Source organism: Haliotis rubra, unplaced genomic scaffold (genome assembly GCF_003918875.1).
Source record: "Haliotis rubra isolate DU_JTF1 unplaced genomic scaffold, ASM391887v1 Scf649, whole genome shotgun sequence".
Lineage (NCBI taxonomy): Eukaryota > Metazoa > Mollusca > Gastropoda > Lepetellida > Haliotidae > Haliotis > Haliotis rubra.
The window spans coordinates 422,941-443,219 of NW_025767356.1; the positions used below are offsets into that span (position 1 = coordinate 422,941).

Here is a 20,279-nt window from a genome sequence, read left to right on the forward strand (position 1 = left end):
ATAGGTATATGGATTGCCTACAATCGGAATACCGATTAACTTCAATAAGTTGTATTTTAGAATTTGGAAATACAATGTTGACAGACTTTATGGACACAAACTTCTTTTACTTCGTGAGTGGAACCGGGAAGATGCGGGTTAGAATGGATCTTCAGTAACCCATGCTTGTCGTAGGAGGCGACTAACGGGATCGGGTGGTCAGGCTCGCTGACGTGGTTGACACCTGTCATCGTATCCCTATTGCGTAGATTGATGCTCATGCTGTTGATCACTGGGTTGTCTGGTCCAGACTCAATTATTTACAGACAGCAGACATATAGCTGGAGTGTGGCGTAAAACTAAACTGACTCACTCACGTGAGTGTTACGTTTCGATACAGATTCTTGTACCGTTGTCAAGCAGGAATAAAACATCAAGTGGCGGGGATGTACAAATACAGAATTTGACAAAGAAAACAACATGATAAACATACTTGGCTAGGCAGTAAGCTGAAAAAGCCAGTCAGTGAATAAATGGAACGGGGTGGAGTGAGTGAGTATTGTTTAACGCCTCCTTTAGCAATATCAGGGGACACCGGAAGTAGGCGTCGCAATTTGTACCAATGTGGGGAATCGAAACCGGGTCTTCAGCGTGACGAGCGTACGATGTAAACATTAGGCTACCCCCACCGCCCAAGAAAGGGGTAGATGATTATATAGTTGATTGGGTTTGGTTGGGGAGTGTATCATGAGAGTGTGGAACTAAATATCCTTGATTTCTGTTGATGGTGGTTGTTTGGCGTTTGATGTGAATGGCTTCGGTCACGGTGGGTTTACCGTCAACAACAAAAACAATCCAATATGTGTCTTGTGTAGAATAAACTGTGATTGTGGACAGGCCTTCATAGGACCCATCAACATCTGAGTGAAAGAACATCAGTCTTCCGATACCAAATCCGACAGCAAATCAGCTATCTCGGACCACATCTAAACATAAACTAGTCTCACATCACCGTTCTTGTGAACAATCAGACGGACGTCAACAATCTCACAGAAGCCATGCACATCAAACGCCAAGAGCCCACCATCACGAGCATTATTTGCACTGTTTAAAAACACACACTGACAATCAACGTACAGGTCTTTAATCAGTGTCCGTGTCAGATTATGAATATCACCTTCTGGCAGCCTTTCATATTTCAAATGATGATTTCAGCTTCAAATGTTATGTTTCCAAACAGTCATGCCTCTTCCATTGATTTAGTTCCGTGAATGGAAATTAATACCGACGTCTGAAATAGCGTCACCTGTTTCATACTGAGATCTAATTATAAGTAACCTGAGCCGCAGGATACTGGAATCTGCTGTGGGCGATTAAGGCAATAGTTATTGCTATCGAATAGCTAAAAAGAAAATACTTAAATATCTGCCTTCGTATTTCCAGTTGTGCATTTATGTGTCACAATACTTCATCAACTCCACATTTTACAAATCGTGAGGTACAATCGAGCGCACGTCTATGACAAAATTAATTCAAAAAGCGTCAAATGACTCTTGCTCAATAGCTCTATGGTCAGGGGCAATTGAGTGAGTTTGATTTTACGCCACTTTTAGAAATATTCCAGCAATATCACGAAGGGGGACACAGGAAAATAGGCTTCACATATTGTACCCATGTGGGGAATCGAACACGGGTCTTCGGCTTGACGAGCGAACGCTTTAACCACTAGGCTTCCCCACCGCCCCTGGTCAGGGACAAAACATGGTCTCAGTGAAGCAGTTTCAGTGAAGCATGTCGCTGTGGAGAAGCATATCTTCAAATTTGACATGACACTGGCATAATGTCAGCTGCAATACCTGAGTTCGAGTTGTTCTCTATGTTCCCGTATGTTTTGAGTGAACAATTGACTTCCCTTGTCATGTGTTTATGACGGGGCTCTGACGCCCACCTTTCCGCGGACAAGTAGGATAATCGCTATTTAATATTCAAAGACACTCGCTTGGAATGTAGTCGAACTGTGAGAATAAACTTCATTTTGGTTGACTTATGGTTGTGGAATTATGTGGCTTTGATTATGTAGTCCAAATGTATGCACAATATTATATATTTCAATAACATGATAAATGTAGAGAATACCTAGCGCTCCAAACCTGGCATTCATGAATAATGTGCTCAGGATTACTACTCTTTTGAGCATATTTGATATTGTTATCAAATGCGGAATTTCGTTAACTAAACACATTATACAATTAACAGAAAGTGTATGGTCAGTTGAGAATAATTTTCTGTCAATAGTGCACATTGCATTTCCTTCGTGAGGAGCACTTTCAGCAAGCTTTGAACCACTGATAATGCATTCATGTCTTGTCGCTTTCAGGAGGGGAGTACTTTTCACAGTAATGTATCTGTCATTCAGGAAATTACCGTTACGGTTTCAGTAAGCTCTGTTCCACAGTAGGTGTGTGAGTGAATACACCTTTACGCCGCATCGACAACTTTACAGTTATCAGCAACGACAGATGTTTCAAGTTTGAACACATACAATGATGACGAAAATAACTAAACAGCATAGTCAAGGATGGAATCTGACAGTTCAGATGACATCTGAATGTGTCAAAGAGGATTATTAAATTTCCTTTGAATATGATAAATATCAAGTTGTTAGAAGCTGTTTTAAAAGAGGCCCAGACAGGAAATGAACACCATCATAAAAACCTAGTCTAATATGTACAAATGGAAACATTCAAGTAGAATGTGCATGATGCCACTGAGATATTTCTCAATTCTTTTTAAAACTATTTTGGCATGACCATTATCCAAAGACGAAGCGTTACAATAACCATCAATGGTAATGACTATTACAATTACTACCAACTGCCCATGGTAGGACTGTTGAGGATTCCTATCGTCATCCATCATTCAAAACATAAGTGGATATTTCACGTCTCATAAAGAAAATAATCCATTATAAGTAAGCTCTACAGCAATAAGTAACTGTGTTTTGGTGTTATATACTGTGGAAACATTAAATAATTAATGCCAGATATGGTTTCTAAGGCAGCAAATTACGTTTCCTGCAATGACATCAGTGGAATGCTGCCTCACAGACGCACATGCCGCAGTATTCTATGTATACAACACAGGCTGTCGCGAAAATCAAAAGGCAATCCAATTTCAAAAGTGCTGCAGAGGAAACATTGTCTGGCAGTGTGGAGGAGTTGTGCAATAATTAGAGCCAATTTCGAGTCGAACATTTGACGAATGCAGGTACTGTTTTCAAAGAATAGGTTAGAAATGTTATAAACGTTGACTCAACCTATCGACCTGAAAACTCTTTCGCCTGGAACATGTCTGTTTTCGTAAAGATCGATTTTATAAGAATTTACATCTTCATTGTTGGGATAGTAGGCTTTATTTAATAGAATTGTTGATTTGTGTCGATGTAGGATGTAGATATTTCATGGAAACTTTAGTGTTACTATGCTTTTGTAGAGGGCATGAGTCTTCTGACCCTTTTACCGTCAGTGTTGAGGTTAAGGGGTTGAGGTAGGGGTTGTGCTTGTCAGTCAGGATTCGGAAGATATTCCGGTCTAACCTCCATGGAACCCCAAGTTCAAATGCCCCAAACAGGTTCTAGCAGCCGACATAGGTTCATGGTCTCCCCGCTGTCGTTGTAGGGAACGCTCGAAAAATCAAAGAGCAGCGGATGATGGTCGGTTTTAAACGGATCATTATCCGCATGAGCTGTACTTAGACAGCGTCACAGAGGACGTGTAGGTGACTGATTGGACCAGGATGGTATTCCACGCGAGTCAGTGAGGAGATCATCAAGACATTAACACGTTGATATATGACAAACACGTAACGTAGATAATATTTTCCACCTCATTAGTTTGTCGAAGGTCATGATCCTCGAACTTCCGGTATATTGACAAACTACTACGGAATTCCATTCATAACTGTGACTTTGAGTGTGCTCCAGGTTCACGCGGTCCCGACATCCAGGCCACAGAAGGGCTTTGAACTTTTGTAGTTATCTATTAAACACATTGACTTTGACAAAAATACCCAATTTACAATGACGAATCAGTGTTTCCTACAATTAAGTACATGACACAACCTTTATACTAGGCCCAGGAGAATATCATCCATGTGTGCACTACTACAGAATGTTTAAATCTTTCAAATGTGTCTGTTGTGTATGACAGCTGGATGTGTAATTGCTGGATGTTCTGCCCCAAAATAACGTCTTTGAAAATCAGGTGTCTATCGTAAAGCTGTGGAAACATCGACTGAAGACGTAAATGCTGCAATCCTGATCAAGCGGCTTGCAAGAGTCACTTGACTAGCTTTGAAACAAATCCCCGTGGAAGAGCTTCTTCATGAAATAAAAATACGAAAGACTGCATCTGCTTGAATATTGCTTGCCATTAACCTAACGTCGACTAATTGAAAGATGAAGTCATGCCTCTTGTCCCAGTATTGTTAGCTGTCTTTTTAAAATAACGAAATTAGCTTCCCCATATGCATATACTATTACATGAAATAAAACTGTTTAACAGCATGGCTATTCTCATGTGTCTACATATATTGAAACTTCTGCTTTAGGTTGCGAGAATAATAAGACCTTCACACAGGAGAATACAAGCCAGTATGACGGCAAACTTATGTATCCAGAGTAAAAGGTAATTATTAAGTTATGCTCACAATATCGAATTTTCGGTGATGATGTTTCTTCTTAGTTAACCTAAAGCGACTAAGCATACAGCTATGTTTTGTGTCATCATCTACGTACTTATACCTGTTATCTGTTCTGCTGATTGCCTTCTGCGATGAAAACCAAAATTATATTAAGAAACACACACATCATTTTCCCTATTCATAACAAATCTCTGCTTATGCAGAATCTGAAGTATTATTCCGACTTTATCAAGCGTGTGTTGTTGTTTGTATGAGTAGTGATAATACAACATGTTCCTGCGCCACAGGTGGCACTCGTGAAAAACTCATGCATAAGCTTGTCAACTGTCAACCCGAGAACCTTCTGCCGACCTTCCTGAATGCAAACGATTTACGACCATTACTTGGAGGTAAAGTCGAGGCAGTTGCATGAAAATGTATCAGTGCAGTGGACGATACCGTAGTTCTGTGATGTAGCTCACCTGCATCGCACCATATACTTGTGATAATGCTCTCGTCGATACGAATGTGAATGCAAGTGATCTTTGAGTTTCCAGTTTCTTTGTTTTCTGTTCATATTTCACTATGAATGTCTTATTATCTATATGCAATTATACATTAATGATAAACATGAATACTGATACGAACACATACAGTTATCGCCATACATAGATAAACTCACGGGCGAAAGAAACGTCACCAAAGATATTTTATTATCTTTTATCGTACACTAAGTGATTATTCATATCTGTAGTTCACACTTTAATCATTCAGAATGTTGTAAATCCATTAATTTTCCAAATATGATTGTTAAAATTCCAAAATCTGAGTTTGTTGTTTTGTGACATGTTCAAAAAGCGAGGTGGCGTTTCTTTCGCCATTGAGTTTATGTTGTGCCAATGTTCTGGCATATCAGTAGCGTGCGGAGCCCCCACAAGACGCCATCTGTATATCTCTCTACGACTGCTTTTTGTATAAAATGATGTACAACCGGTTAGCTATCAGGAACATGGTATGTCAGTTAACGTTATTTACGTATAAAAGCAAGAATGTTATGGATGCCAGCTTCTTTATTGTGATGGGCACGACGATACGGAATGTATTCTTACTCCTTCATCCAGGTGAATGGCAACAAAGAAGTTGACATCCCTAACATTATTGCCTTTATGTGTATCTATGTCTACATGCCGTTAAAAGACGTTATTTACGTAGGTTTGTTGTAATATGAAAACATAATTTGGATTGAGAGATACCGACACAGACGTATTAACACAAATCGTCCATTAAAATCGCTCATGAAACCTAAGCTATTAAACATATACACTTCTCAGAAACAAAAACTGAAGATATTCATAAGATTCCTTCACGAAACCTGTAAATTGAAAAGACACCATTGCATGATGTCAGCCTAATTCGGATTTCTTCTCTGTTCCCTAGATATTATGTCTCTTTAAGGGAAACCCATCGCGGATTCAATATTCCATTACTGCGAAGTCTGATATCATTTATCAGAACCTACATTGGTTTTAGAATGTCACCTACAGCTGCGGTCATGTAGCCCGGTTCTTGGAGGATTTCTTCATGATTTGCGTTTTCAGCTTTTTCACAGAAATAGTTTCCACATTTCAAACTACGTGGTAAATCATGGAACGAATCTCTAGAGTAAAGGCGTATCGATTTTGTACAGCTTATTTGTTATTCAATCTCTTTATGAGAGACAACGATATGATAAATATTTTTATGTGTGTTCAAGAACTCATTTGGACCTCATCATTATGTTCAAAATTACTTTGATATTAGTCTGTCAGGATCGGGCATGGAGGTTCTCACTGTGCAAATCATGCTGAGATTGCACTATTAAGGGTCATCAAAATGAAAACCAGCTTCAAGGCGTATACGTAATGAGGTTTGTCTGTTCAAGACCAATAGATGGCCGACTACTGCCACGGATTCTCTGTGGTGTTGTGTAGAGACTACAGTGCTCTGAGTGCATATTTTGTCCATACTGTAGGTTAAAGTCTGTTAAGTTAGGTAGTATCGTATTTAGCAGACAGTTTATGATTAAAATATATCAGGAGAAATGTCCATTGGGTTTCATTTGGATCTCTCAGATTTGTCATTATAAGCTTGAAAGAGTTGGTGCATTGATGGTTGTCGATCTGCTTGACTGTTGATGGATGAATGTCATTAATTAGAACAGTTATTCACACATTCAGATTCACGGTCCAGGTCACAGAAAACAACATATACGTAAATAGAGCTTGTTCTTAAACAGTCCATTACAAGTAGGCTCTACAGCAATAAGTAACTGGTATTTGATGTGGTATAGTATGGAAATATTACATAGGTAATGCCAAATATGATTTCTACTTGCAACACGAGCATAATACCTGGTGTTGATTGTCCAGGTAATATAACGGAGCCTTTTCATCAGCTAATTTGCCTTTCGAAGCAACTGAAATATGTTATTTAGACTGGTTAACCCTTAACAATGGTGTTTTATAGAGCTTAGCCAGGCTACCAAGACGCATGCGGTTTTCGAGGTTTTTGTGTATGCAGCAGACATACAATCTTGCTTGACTGGTAAGACGGATACACATGGGCCGGAAGTGCAAATGACACTTATTTACAAAGGCCAACAGATAAATATAAATAGATTGTTTCCACAATACATTGTACGTGTTTGGAACTGCGACTGGTATGCTGGTTTTCAGTTTGTATTTCGCTAAAATATTTTCAACTTCAGCACGACTCTATTCTGAGCATTCCTTTTGTCACAACGGTATCGTTCATTTTAAACTGTAAATGTTAAGTTGAATAAAGATTGGTTGTATTCCTGGACACATGTATCCGATCTGGAAAGGTGGACGGCTGAAACACTCTGGACTTTCTCTCGCGTGATCTACAGGAGACACCCAGCTGTCTACCAAACGAAATATCGCCTGGTTTCATATGAATAAGAATTACCAAACAACTATTGTTAGTCTATATGAAATGTACATGGCACGTTCTGCAAAATATTCATGTCTGGGTAGGCAATCCCCTCAGTGCAGTGCGAAGAGACAACTGTAAATACCCACCATCAGTTATACAATGCTGAATGTAAGAATTACTTCATGTTGAAAATATATATCTCGATTACAACTTGGTCCAGTCTGTGGTTCCTGCGAACGTAAGAGGACCGTTCGAGTTGATTCTGTCGGTAGATGATAAGTAAACCTTACAATTCCCCCTCTGGCCCCCGTTGAAAATAACACTCAATGTGTTATCTGTCACCATTAGACTGTCAGACCTAAGTCTGTGTACAGTATAGGCCAGACTGTTAATATTGGACATGTACATCTATGGACAAACTGGATTAGATCAGATCGAGGACTGGACACATGGATGGCAAAACAATAACTTTCAAAATAACTGAAAAATCCACACATAGCTAATCAAAATCATTAACAGTATCAGATTGGTTTGGTTGGTTGATTTGTTGTTTAACGCCACATTCAGCAATATTCCAGCGGCGGTCTGTAAATAATCGAGTCTGGACCAGACAATCCAGTGGGCAACAGCATGAACATCGATCTGCGCAATTGGGATATGATGAAGCATGTCAACTAAGTGAACATGCCTGACCACATGATCCGTTAGTCGCCTCTTACCACATCATGGGTTGTTAAAGACCAGTTCTAACCCGGATCTTAACGGGTATACTTTCTATAAATACCTCACATAGCAGGTGATTAAGCTTAATACGTTTTGCTATATAAACAGCCAATTGCCTTCCACTGATGTACCCTCCTGAACTCAATTGGTTCATATTTAGATCTATGTATAAAAATTCAAAGTGACAAAAAAACTGTCCACAAGGAAGTATGAAAAAAGGGATGATTTCAACTATCCAATAGTCAACCCGCCTTTCATGTCGAGCAATATTCCAACAGCTCCAGCCTTTGGTGTTCACATTTTACAACTTTTGAGGTACAATCGAGCGTGCTCTTTTTAACATGATTTCAAAGAGTGTCATGCCACTCTTGCTCAAACGTTGTTTCATCAAGGTTACAACATTCAAGGCCTCACTAAAGCTTTCAAGAAGTTTTATGGTAGACATGTAGAGGCAATTTCAAAATTTGATTCTAACCCAGATCTTCACGGTCAACAATATCAAGAAGCTTGCAACTTAAGACATACAAAATTGGCAACATATTAAGACCAAACAACATGTAAATGTTTTGTGACAATGAAATATTCGCATGAAATGATATGCTGGACATTATTGCTGAAAGGTCAGTTAGCTGACGCAGTTCCTTCAAGAGCGACACGACAGAACACGCACCTTTCATACGCAACCTTCATTACAGTAGGGAAAAGCGATTCATTATTTAACTGAATAACATAGCTCATGATTGGATATCGTGATATATGTCTATATAGTTGGCCTGTCGACTGTAATCACCGTGTCCTGAATATCAATAGTGATGGATGGATTCGAGTTCTGAAAACAGTTGTTAAGGTGGATGTTTTCTTGTTACTTCACCCAATCTGCATATGAACTAAACATTGCGGATTAGGCAAGTATTGTTCAACCTTCGTCGTAACAATTACACCTCCTGAGTCCTTTCTGTGACGAGAAGAAGATTACCGATAGAACACGCCGTGAACGTAATGGGATGTGGTTTGATATTGAGCAAGATTGAAGGCTTTCCAAATCGGCTCAGTGCACGATTTATAAAACCACAGATCTCAAGCACAAGCGCCTGCAAAATTTGATTATTTTTCAGGGTACACTATTGCAGAGATATCGCCGTTTTTATTGTCGAGTGTGACTTATTTGTGACCTTTAGCCTTTATTTGGCGCTTTTTTAACATTACAAAACCCTTTGTGCCAGCAGTTTATTAAATTACTAATCCAATGTGAAAATGGTGGGTGCCCCAGTTTTGTCGCCCGAGTTGACTAAGAAGGTTGTTGTGTTTCTACAACAAGACGCATATAACAAAATAACTATATCCATTCACACACACGCCTCGTGAAAATGATACACTTTCTATTATGAATATGCACTATGGGTAAGTATAGACAGTGTTCATCCAGAGCAAGAGATATCTGTCACTACAAGATTATTGAAGCGACTGCCTGGTAAGTTTTGGTTTGATCCCCTGAAGGCTTTTGTGGTCTAGTGGTGATCGCGTTTACCCGGAGACCGGTCAGTTGGTGGTTTGACCCATTGAAGGCCTGTGTGGTCTAGTGGTGATCGCGTCTCCCGGAGAGCGGTCAGATGGTGGTTCCATCCATTGAAGGCCTGTGTGGTCTAGTGGAGAGAACGTCTGCTAGGAGAGCGGTCAGATGGTGGTTACATCCATTGAAGGCCTGTGTGGTCTAGTGGTGATCGCGTCTCCCGGAGAGCGGTCAGATGGTGGTTTCATCCATTGAAGGCCTGTGTGGTCTAGTGGAGAGAACGTCTGCTAGGAGAGCGGTCAGATGGTGGTTTCATCCATTGAAGGCCTGTGTGGTCTAGTGGTGATCGCGTCTCCCGGAGAGCGGTCAGATGGTGGTTTCATCCACTGAAGGCCTGTGTGGTCTAGTGGAGAGTGCGTCTGTCCGGAGAGACGTAAGTTGCTGGTTTGATCCCAGACTATCCACACCATGAAAGATGGCGCTTACTTTACCATGCACGGCGTTCAGAATGGAGAGGCACTCACGACAAGCGGATCCTATTTTCTTCAAACGTTGTGTCCAGATAGCCAAATATAACATATAATTTTGTCTTCATACCTAATCTTCTATTAATATGCCTTGACAAACACAGAACTAGATTACGACCATGAATCTCACCTTCATTATACGTAATATATCAAGAGGTATTGGCTATCTCCCAAAATATATATTTAATGATTGACGCTCTTCGGTACCACTGCATTCAGTTGAATATAGTTCGAGGAACACAGGCATAATTAAACACAGCTTTGGACACAACACCATCTTCCATCGGAAGTAAAGAACTCTCCAGAGCGAAAGCTGCAAACATGAAATAATGTAAAGTGATGTGGGCTGTTATCTTGAGCCGGGGAGTTTCACAAAGACTTACGATTTCATATATTTCAATCTGTTCGTCTCGGCCGAAGAATTATTGATAGAAAGTGTTACGTTGAGGTTTTGTGCTCTCCAGTGAATTGCAGTAATGTAAAGCTTTTACTTCCAATCTCCCAGCAGTCGTGCAAATGATTCAGTGATATTGTTTTAAGAGCCACAGTTAGAGAAAAAAACACGCCCTGTCGGCAAAGAGTTGCAGTGTGCTGTTTATTTTTTTTATTTCCCTGCTTTGTATTCATTGTCTAAATCTTACGTACATTTTCTGTCACTGCATCATGTATTCCTTCGGCACGTTGAAAGGTAATTGAAAAATATTCAGCGCGATTAGGATGACACTCCATGTGACTCAGTGTAGCACGTCACCTTCACATCTGTTAAATACATTACTGGTCCACCACTGGCTTTCAACACTATTTATACCCATATAATGCAAAGTTTCAAGCTGCTGACATACTTGCAAGATAATGCCATAGAATCAGGAATCACTTGAAAGTTTAGCTTTGTTCTGGAATACGTGCATACTGCAAAATTTTCGCTGATAAGGCGCTGGGAGGAACATTATGAGAATATCGAAGTACTTGTTCCATTAATGTGAAAACACTCTCTGCGAGCATGATTACAAGGTGTATAGGAACTTACGTTATCCCAAAATACAAGTAATTCCCTTTTCTGTCTGTCACATCCATCCAGCTGAATGTCGTGCGGCGTCACGCTCTCCCGGCTTTTAACTTGTCACTATTTCAAATTTTCGAAATACGCTTCATGTAAGATTCCCTTGACAGTATAATGAACTGTTTGTTCTAAACAGTAAAAGAAACTGCGACACCAGTTACGTTGTGCACGTTATACACAGCAGGAACCAATGTTCTTCCGTTCTGGATAATTGGTTAAATTTCACAATACTCAAGGGGTTACACTAAAGGAGATATGCTTTCAAGACAGTTCGTTATGTAGCTAATGGAGAAATCCTTCGTCTACCCTTACATCTCTTGTTGGCTGCATGCGTGTTTTCATGTAACGTAGGCTATGTCGTACCTAGAGATGACACGTGTCGTTATGCTGCATGGCTGTAGGCTGTAGAAGAATACAACAAGGCCTGAACGGTCAGTATTGTTAAACTGCAACATGGTATCTCAGTGGGCTCGCACTATGAACAACAAGGGGTTTGTCCGGACTGGTTAGCGAAGACATACATGAACGTATAATATATTATTTATTTAGTGCAATAATCTTGAAACCACATATCACTTCCCCTAAAACTTACCACACACACTGTCACAACATACAGGACTGACACGGCTATCTGTAAACGACTGGCATAGACCTTTATCAACTAATGTGTGCACATATTTCCGTATGGATTCTTGAATATTTGAAAATGACTGTGAATTGATGCTTTCCGTGAACGTTATTATCTTCACCGAAAACATCCTTTAATAACACCTTTAGTGGCGCCCTTAACAACATCATCGAACATACATGATAACTGGTCCCTGGATGGTATTATATGTGAATGTTTCCGCTACGGAGAGATAATCTATTCATGATTTAAAGGACAGTGTGACGCATCTGCAATAAACATTCACATGTCAGACAATAATATGCATGCGATCAGTGGACATAGTGATATATTCTACATTCATTCATGTTTGTTGTGTGTTGTACCAAGGTCGGTCACCAGTACCACTTTACAGAATATTTAAAAACTCTTGTCAGAAATTGTTTGGACTCTTTCGAAATTATGACACATATCTCTATGCATGTGTTGTATGACATCCCGGTGAGGAGATGAAGTGTATAAGTCCCCCACAGACACAATATGTAAAAGGTAACACAGTACTCGGATCTATGGTACAGTAGTCCATGTTAAACATGCACAGATGACACGTATGTCTTCATGTCCGTCTCGCAAATTATAATTATCCAGCCCCTCTAGCTCTACAAGGATTACACAACCAACATGACCATTATCGGAATTAATTAAATCCAGGCGTTAGACTGCTTATCCCGTACAAACACATGCTTAGTTGAACTGCATTAGTCGGAACATCTCTTATGCTCAATCTGATTTCCCACAGGGGGAGCTATTGTTCATTATTAAACAAGCCTTGTGTATTATTCATGTTCCTCACATTGCTCTCAAGATAATAAAAAAATGTCCCCAATGCTGAAACATGATACAAAAATCAGACTCGTAGAATCTCTAGGGACCCCACGTGATGCGGCTCAAAAAGGGCACCCTTTGTTACATATTGCATGAACATGTTATTATTACCCAGGGAGATTATGCATTAGATTGGTTTACAACAGTGACAACGGTTCAATCCGTAATTCAATGGCACTGAGATAATTACAACGAAGGTGAAACTTTTCAAAAAAATGTGAGCATAAGACAGCACAAGCTGGATGCATCGAGACTTGACCATATTCAGGGTATAACACTGTACAACGTCAAATATAACAGGTATCAATAAACCTTACGGCGATTAATGTGTGAGTGCCGAAAAGGAAAAGCGATGTAGAAAAGGATAGTGCAGTATCTGTTTACAACGATCAGCTGCACTATAGTTTAATAGTGATTGCTTAACATCATCGTGTGGAATTTGCTCACGTGATGCTCATGTCAATCAAATGTATATGGTCAAGTTGCGTCCATATTTTAGTCCTACATTTGTTTTGGTGAGAACTGTCATTCTAACTACGATATATGGACAACATTGTGAAGGTTTAGCAAAAAGTTAATCTTGAAACATTACACTTTTTAAGATCATTCTTGGACATAGTGCTTCTTATAAGACACGTGTAGCGTAAGCTCCGTTCTCCGTCACTGTTGGCTCACGTCGCTCGTGGGCGCATTCCCGTTCAGTCTTATGGAAACTGTGTGTTTGCCAGACTAATAAGCGAACTGAACAGTGTGTTGTCTATTCTTAATGTCACAGACCGGGCTAATAAATAAACGGGTTCCTGAGTCAAATGTCTCAACACACCACCAGTCCTGTGTAACACCACCTTCACAGGAACTCCACTTGGTCACACTGGCCGGTACAGACCACCAAGCACACTAGCTGCTCCACACTTAACACTGACACCCTGGCTCGGCACACAACACTGACGCCCTGGCTCGGCACACACAACACTGACACCCTGGCTCGGCACACACAATACTGACACCCTGGCTCGGCACACTCAACACTGACACCCTGGCTCGGCACACACAATACTGACACCCTGGCTCGGCACACAACACTGACACCCTGGCTCGGCACTGACTGACACCCTGGCTCGGCACACACAACACTGACACCCTGGCTCGGCACACACGATACTGACACCCTGGCTCGGCACACTCAACACTGACGCCCTGGCTCGGCACACACAACACTGACGCCCTGGCTCGGCACACTCAACACTGACGCCCTGGCTCGGCACACTCAACACTGACACCCTGGCTCGGCACACACAACACTGACGCCCTGGCTCGGCACACTCAACACTGACACCCTGGCTCGGCACACTCAACACTGACGCCCTGGCTCGGCACACACGATACTGACACCCTGGCTCGGCACACACAACACTGACACCCTGGCTCGGCACACACGATACTGACACCCTGGCTCGGCACACTCAACACTGACGCCCTGGCTCGGCACACAACACTGACGCCCTGGCTCGGCACACAACACTGACGCCCTGGCTCGGCACACACAACACTGACGTTAACGTGGCTATTGATGCATGATCACGTTGGCTCCATGCATTCAAACCTGTTTCACGCGGGGACCAAACGTCCATCACATTGCCACTCTGGCTCTAACCAACACACCACACCTTGTTACTCCAATATATAACCATTTTGCAAAGACATTCCCGAACCTCCGAAAATGTGCCTGTGTTGTGCTGGTTCCACGCGTGTAATACTGCGGCGCTAGCTTTACACACGAAACAGTCACACCGCTTCCACACACACAGATACTGTGTCAAACCAGCTCCACATACAACAACGTCACCGTCGTTTTCGAAATGAAGTTTCTACTGGACCATCGTGGCCCTCTTTTTAGCTTTGCTTAGAATTGTCCTTCTATGTATGGTTTACCACTGTCACAGTTTCGTACATAGGAAAACAGGCTTGGATTCCCTGTATTGTACGACCAACGACACAGTGAATGTTACACTCTGTCATGTTTACCAACTCTGTGACAACCGGTTCCAGGAAACACACTGTCTAAATGCGTTCATTAGTGTGGCATAGCCACCATTAAACAGAACGAGAAAGCAGCCTTGAGCGGTATGCGCCTTCAGAAATACAGGACGGAGGTTACACACACTGTGTCTCATTAGGATGCTGTGTCCAAGAATGATTATACAGCGGGTTCTGTTTCAATATTCTGAGACACCGATTTAATTACACTTCTATGTTTATGTTCATTAGCCTCGTTGTTTTAAGTCTGGTTGTCGAGGAGCAGCTGGTGGTACAGCCTTACAATCACTCTGTGAATATATATTCAGGGAAGCTAGTTTGTGCTCATGCGGTAGGTGTCCCTCAGTATTGAGGGACAGTTTCGTGACGGGGTATGTTCAGTGGTATCGCATATAGTACCAAGCGGCTAGACAACCCCTGATTCATGTCAGGATGAGCCGATGATTTCAACAGTCAGGGGCGTATCTACCATTATGAAAATAGCCCGGGCTTACCCATCCATGATTGTTGTTAACAAGGCCGGACAAGCCCTCAATACTAAATATAAAGCTTTGCAACCTATCGGACTAACACGAAAAAAATGGCTTGCTACGCGCCTGACAGTGGCTCCTTAACACCTCCTGATTATATTACTCTACAGTAGTTGCTCATTACCGGAGATGGTCCCGCAGACCGCAGTTCATGGTCAAGCCTTCGGTCATCATCCCGAAGACCAGGGTTCGCTTCCCAACACGGTACACGCCTAGGAATACATGTAATGTGTGAAGTGGTGTCCTCGATGTAGTGTTACAGGAGTATTGTTTAAGGCGACATAAAACAGCCTCACCCATCCGAATACTTGCCTCCAAGGCAGTACAGTGTCGCTGTCCATGACAATGGGGAGAGTAGGCATGCGCAGTTTCGAGTATAAGAGTCTTTATGAACTTTGAAACTTACCCAGTTCCACTCACACATATGTACGATGATTAACTGATGCACTTTGTGTTTCATTTTCATATTGAGTGGAAAATGTCATATATCTGATACATTGCTGATGCTCCAGCTGATCTCATCACGAGCAGCGTACTTCTCCTCAGCCTGATCATCAGTCTAACACTGTTGTTTACCATCACGGAACTACCTGCAGGCATGACATGAATTCCTTCCAGCCGTCGTTAACAATGCTTAGCACTTGCTATGGTGTCTTTAAAATGATCAATTACATATGCTGACGGATCATTAACAGTGGCTGCTACTGGCCAGTTCTCATCAGAAACCATCTTCCGGATCTCATGTTAATCTAAGCTGGATGTTATTGGCGTAGACATTCATCTAAAAAATGTCACCAGACAAGACAGAGCTGTAGGCTGCCTCCTGGGTGTATACGACGTGAATGAATATGCGACAGGATGGAACTTGATCTCCTGATTACGAGATATTAAAAGCTCAATAGGGATATATAACTATCACGAAGGCCTTAACACAGCACCACTCTGATTGCGTAGTCAATGTATTTGATCCTGGTATATGAGAGACATTTGACTGACTGGTGTTCAGCGTTTTGCGCTAGTTCTAATTTAGAGAAGTGTTAAAACTGACAAAGGAGTCACTTTGACAAGGGATCACTGAGGACATTTGTCATAAAATTTGAATATAAAAGGTCCCATTAAGGATAAAAACACATTTATAATTCTCATAATATCATGTGATCGTAGATTCATCCAGTAGGATTAGTTAGTCTCTACGCATCCACGAATTATTTTTTATTAAATGCATCGATGGACGCATTAGGCATCTGGCGTAGTACACGTACTCTGTTCCTGTAACTTAAGACACATAATGCGAATTTCAGAGCAGGCGACGGGATAGTCCTGTGGTTAAAGCGTCCGCTCGTCACTACAAAGGCCGGGGTATGGTTTTACATACATTTATATAGCCCCGATATCCAGCTCAGCTGCTCAAAGGCGCTTTGATTTTCCCTCGATAACTAGATGTCAATCTCAACGACACGTCGTATTATCAATCTCAACTCCCTGGGGATCACCGGATGTTTCACCCGGGTTTTGCCAACTGAGTTTCATTTCAGGTGTCCCTGTAAGCGCACAGTGTATCTACACTGATGTGCTACAAGACAGTCTAACGTACTTAACGTATTCTCCACGCAAGCGATTCTAATTACTACAATCTATACATAATATCATGTTTGCTTTGCATATCACATAGTAGAAAGGGTATACAAATAAAACGTGTCAGTGAGTCACATGTTTCAACACGCCACGCACACACACAGTCCTATATCACTGTAGGACCACATAACTCGAAGACGCATTCTCGCTCTGTTTAAAGGAAACCGTGTCTTTGCCACATAAATAAACAATGTTTTTTCTGGAGCTTATTGTCACAGAGTGGGTAAGTAAATAACACATGTGAGGTGAACACAGTGAGTCTAATGTTTCAACACACCACGTGAAACTGCCTCCACAATGACACTGGCCCCTACTCACACGATAGCTCAACGCGCATTTGATTGCTCCTCAGAAAACACGCAGGCGCCGTTCACACAAACTTGATGCACATGCTGACGTGAATTTTGTCACGCACAACACATGGCGACGTTGGCGCCATACATTCAAACAAATTTCACCCGGGAAGAAAAAGTTCATCATGTTGCCCTTTGTCGCTCCAGATATAAAACAATTTACAAACTGCTAAGTAAACTTAAGTTACTCTGAGTCTACGCTTGCAGCCTCGTGCGCTACTAGTTTTACACACCAAATTGGATTCACACATACACAGCATTGCGTCCAGCCGGCTCCAAATACATCACTGTCATTAATGGTGTTTTCGACATGGGGTTTGGCCTGGAAACCTGGGTATTTCAGAAGTGTTTTTAATGGTATTCGCTTCTGTAGAAAATACATTTATGTATATGTGGTAATTCCCTGTGTGGTTCACTCCGCGTCTGGTTCCAGCGTGGTTATTGCTGGACTATCATCACACGATATAAGAAATGTTTGGCCAATACATTCCAAATGGTAGACTTGTCTCGTTTATTGTTGCAATAACGTATCGTATCGGGAATGCACTGTCTGCGGATAAAAGCTGATTGTGTGTTTCTAGGTTTGCCGAGACCTCTGACAGTAATAACACCGACACCAGTCAAAGGGTGATAGCGTGATCATCTTTCTAGCAGATGTTATCCAACAGGGGAGGCAACAGGGGACCGCGACGCCTGAAATATTTTCAATCATTTTGGAGATAAGCCGGAAAAGGAGAATTTTGAGGACATCACGCCTTTAGTAAGACAGATAGAAAAAGTAATATAACCGAAACATCTGGAAGTTAAAGTCATAAGCAGCACAGGATCGATCATACACCACAGCGTTCACAGTGATCCGGAAATAATCTCGGCAAATATCGTGCGCTGTGTGTATAAAGTTCCATTGTGTGTCACAAACTTCTGAGTGAATTGCCACAGTTTATGGAGGGTTATATTAATATTTAATACACGCGTTTGGCCTACATTGTGTTTAAATAGTTGGGATTATGTGTGAGGGATGAATATTGCTTGTGACATTAGTTGACTGTGATCACTGCGAAATTTCAATAGTGTAGCCATATTGATGTGTTCGGTTCAAATGAAAACTAGCCTCATGAAGGTCAACACCAACATGTAAACTACCTACATGTTATATTCATCATTGTGGTTGGTACTCGTTGTTATCAGCCAATGCCTTTGATACATCGATACAAAATAACTTAAGTTTCGAAGTGGTTTCCCTCTGCTTCTAGCACATGTCCACTTATGTCAAAGCGTGGTCGCCAGAAATGAGAAACACAATGCCCATGAGAGAAATAAAACCCGATCGCCCTCATAGGCTTCCTTCAATCTAATGAGATCTCGCATTCTTACCTGCGTCCCTTGTATAGGCGCGACCCGACGATAGAAGGGATACCGTGCATGGTAGAATGGCGAGCATAGTAGATGAGCAAGTTCTTAACTCCCTTCTTGTCGGGTTCCCCCCGAATCCAGACCTTCTTCATCCTGGAGCACATGTGCTTTGTCCTCCATCTGAAGACACTGTAAACGCTTCATTTCGTCCTTTTGGCTCATCATATATTCCCCTGACTCCTCTGCAGGGTTAAGCTTTTGTCAGATATCTGCAAAGGAAACACAAGAACATGAGTGATGATTTATCCGTGTGAAGGTATGATATGGAACGTGTCTGCAAAGCTGTGACATAAATGCCGAATGCGAAGGGAAAAATGTAAATATAATTACAACGATAAAGGTCAGCTTGGAACATGAACCGTTTCAAGACATGCTTCATAAGCAGGGCTACAGCCACTTTAAACCAGCATGTATCTTGACAAGGCCGCTTGTTATATCAAACGTAATTGTTTGGACGGAGCGGAATCCGGATATCACTGAATATCATTCTCCAATTAGTTCATTCTGTCATTCTACATGCCACCGGTAAATATGCACGGGTAATGCTCTGTTACAAGTATGTAGAAAGTCACTTGCATCACAAGTTTTGTATTTCGGTGCCCTCAGGACAAAAGCTAACCAACCAGCCACAAAGCACATATATTAAAGGTTGTCACGATTCGGGTATCACTGAATTATCTGGTCTCAGATTCGATTATTTACAGACCGCCGACATAAAGCTGGAATATTGGTGAGTGCGGTGTTAACAAATCCAACCAACCAACCCAATCAGAAGGCCTGCACAGGGAATCACAGCTATTCCCATGCACTTGAAGAACTGTTTTTTGCACAAAATACAGCACATGGTGCGGTTAGATTGTGAAATAATGTTCATGTATTCCTCCTTTATCTGTTTTATTCGTTTTAAATAATGTCCCATTCATAATGAAATATCAGTGTAAGTGTATGGAGATAAAACCTCACAGCATAACCTATCTCATGATGTTGAGAAAAGCGCACAACAACATATTAAACGGCACTTATCATGTGTGGCAGCTGCATATCTACAGCGTTGAGTCGACACTCTAACAGAACATTGCCCGGTTGGTATGTGCTTTGGTTTAAGTATGTTTTCTTAAGGAAAATATTATGTTCTAGTCATTTAGTTTGAGAATGTGTTTCCTGTAGTATTACCATATTAGCTTTGATTACCTACATATAACCTCCAGGTATATTTATGACTATATTGTTGGCAGTTACTTGACAACACTTCAGTAGCAGTTTCCTGTAATAAGAACATATGGTTGATGTTTTGAAGACGAGAATTGAGCCCCGACAAGGTGTTAGTTATCCTGGGCTTGCATACATGAGAATGCATAAAGCACAACAAAAACATTTATATGACTTGGATTGCCCATTTATTTCCG

At 41.3% G+C, this 20,279-nt stretch overlaps 1 protein-coding gene across 4 annotated transcripts in view; it reads right to left on the reverse strand.

The window, feature by feature from the left end:
* The window catches only part of LOC124257063 (acid-sensing ion channel 1-like), a 118,024-nt gene that overhangs the window by 37,974 nt on the left and 59,771 nt on the right, over positions 1–20,279 (reverse strand). For all 4 annotated transcript variants that reach the window (XM_046691039.1, XM_046691038.1, XM_046691036.1 and 1 more), the window contains exon 2: positions 18,835–19,082. The gene's annotated coding sequence lies outside the window, so the exon portion shown is untranslated. The remainder of the gene's footprint in view (positions 1–18,834; positions 19,083–20,279) is intronic.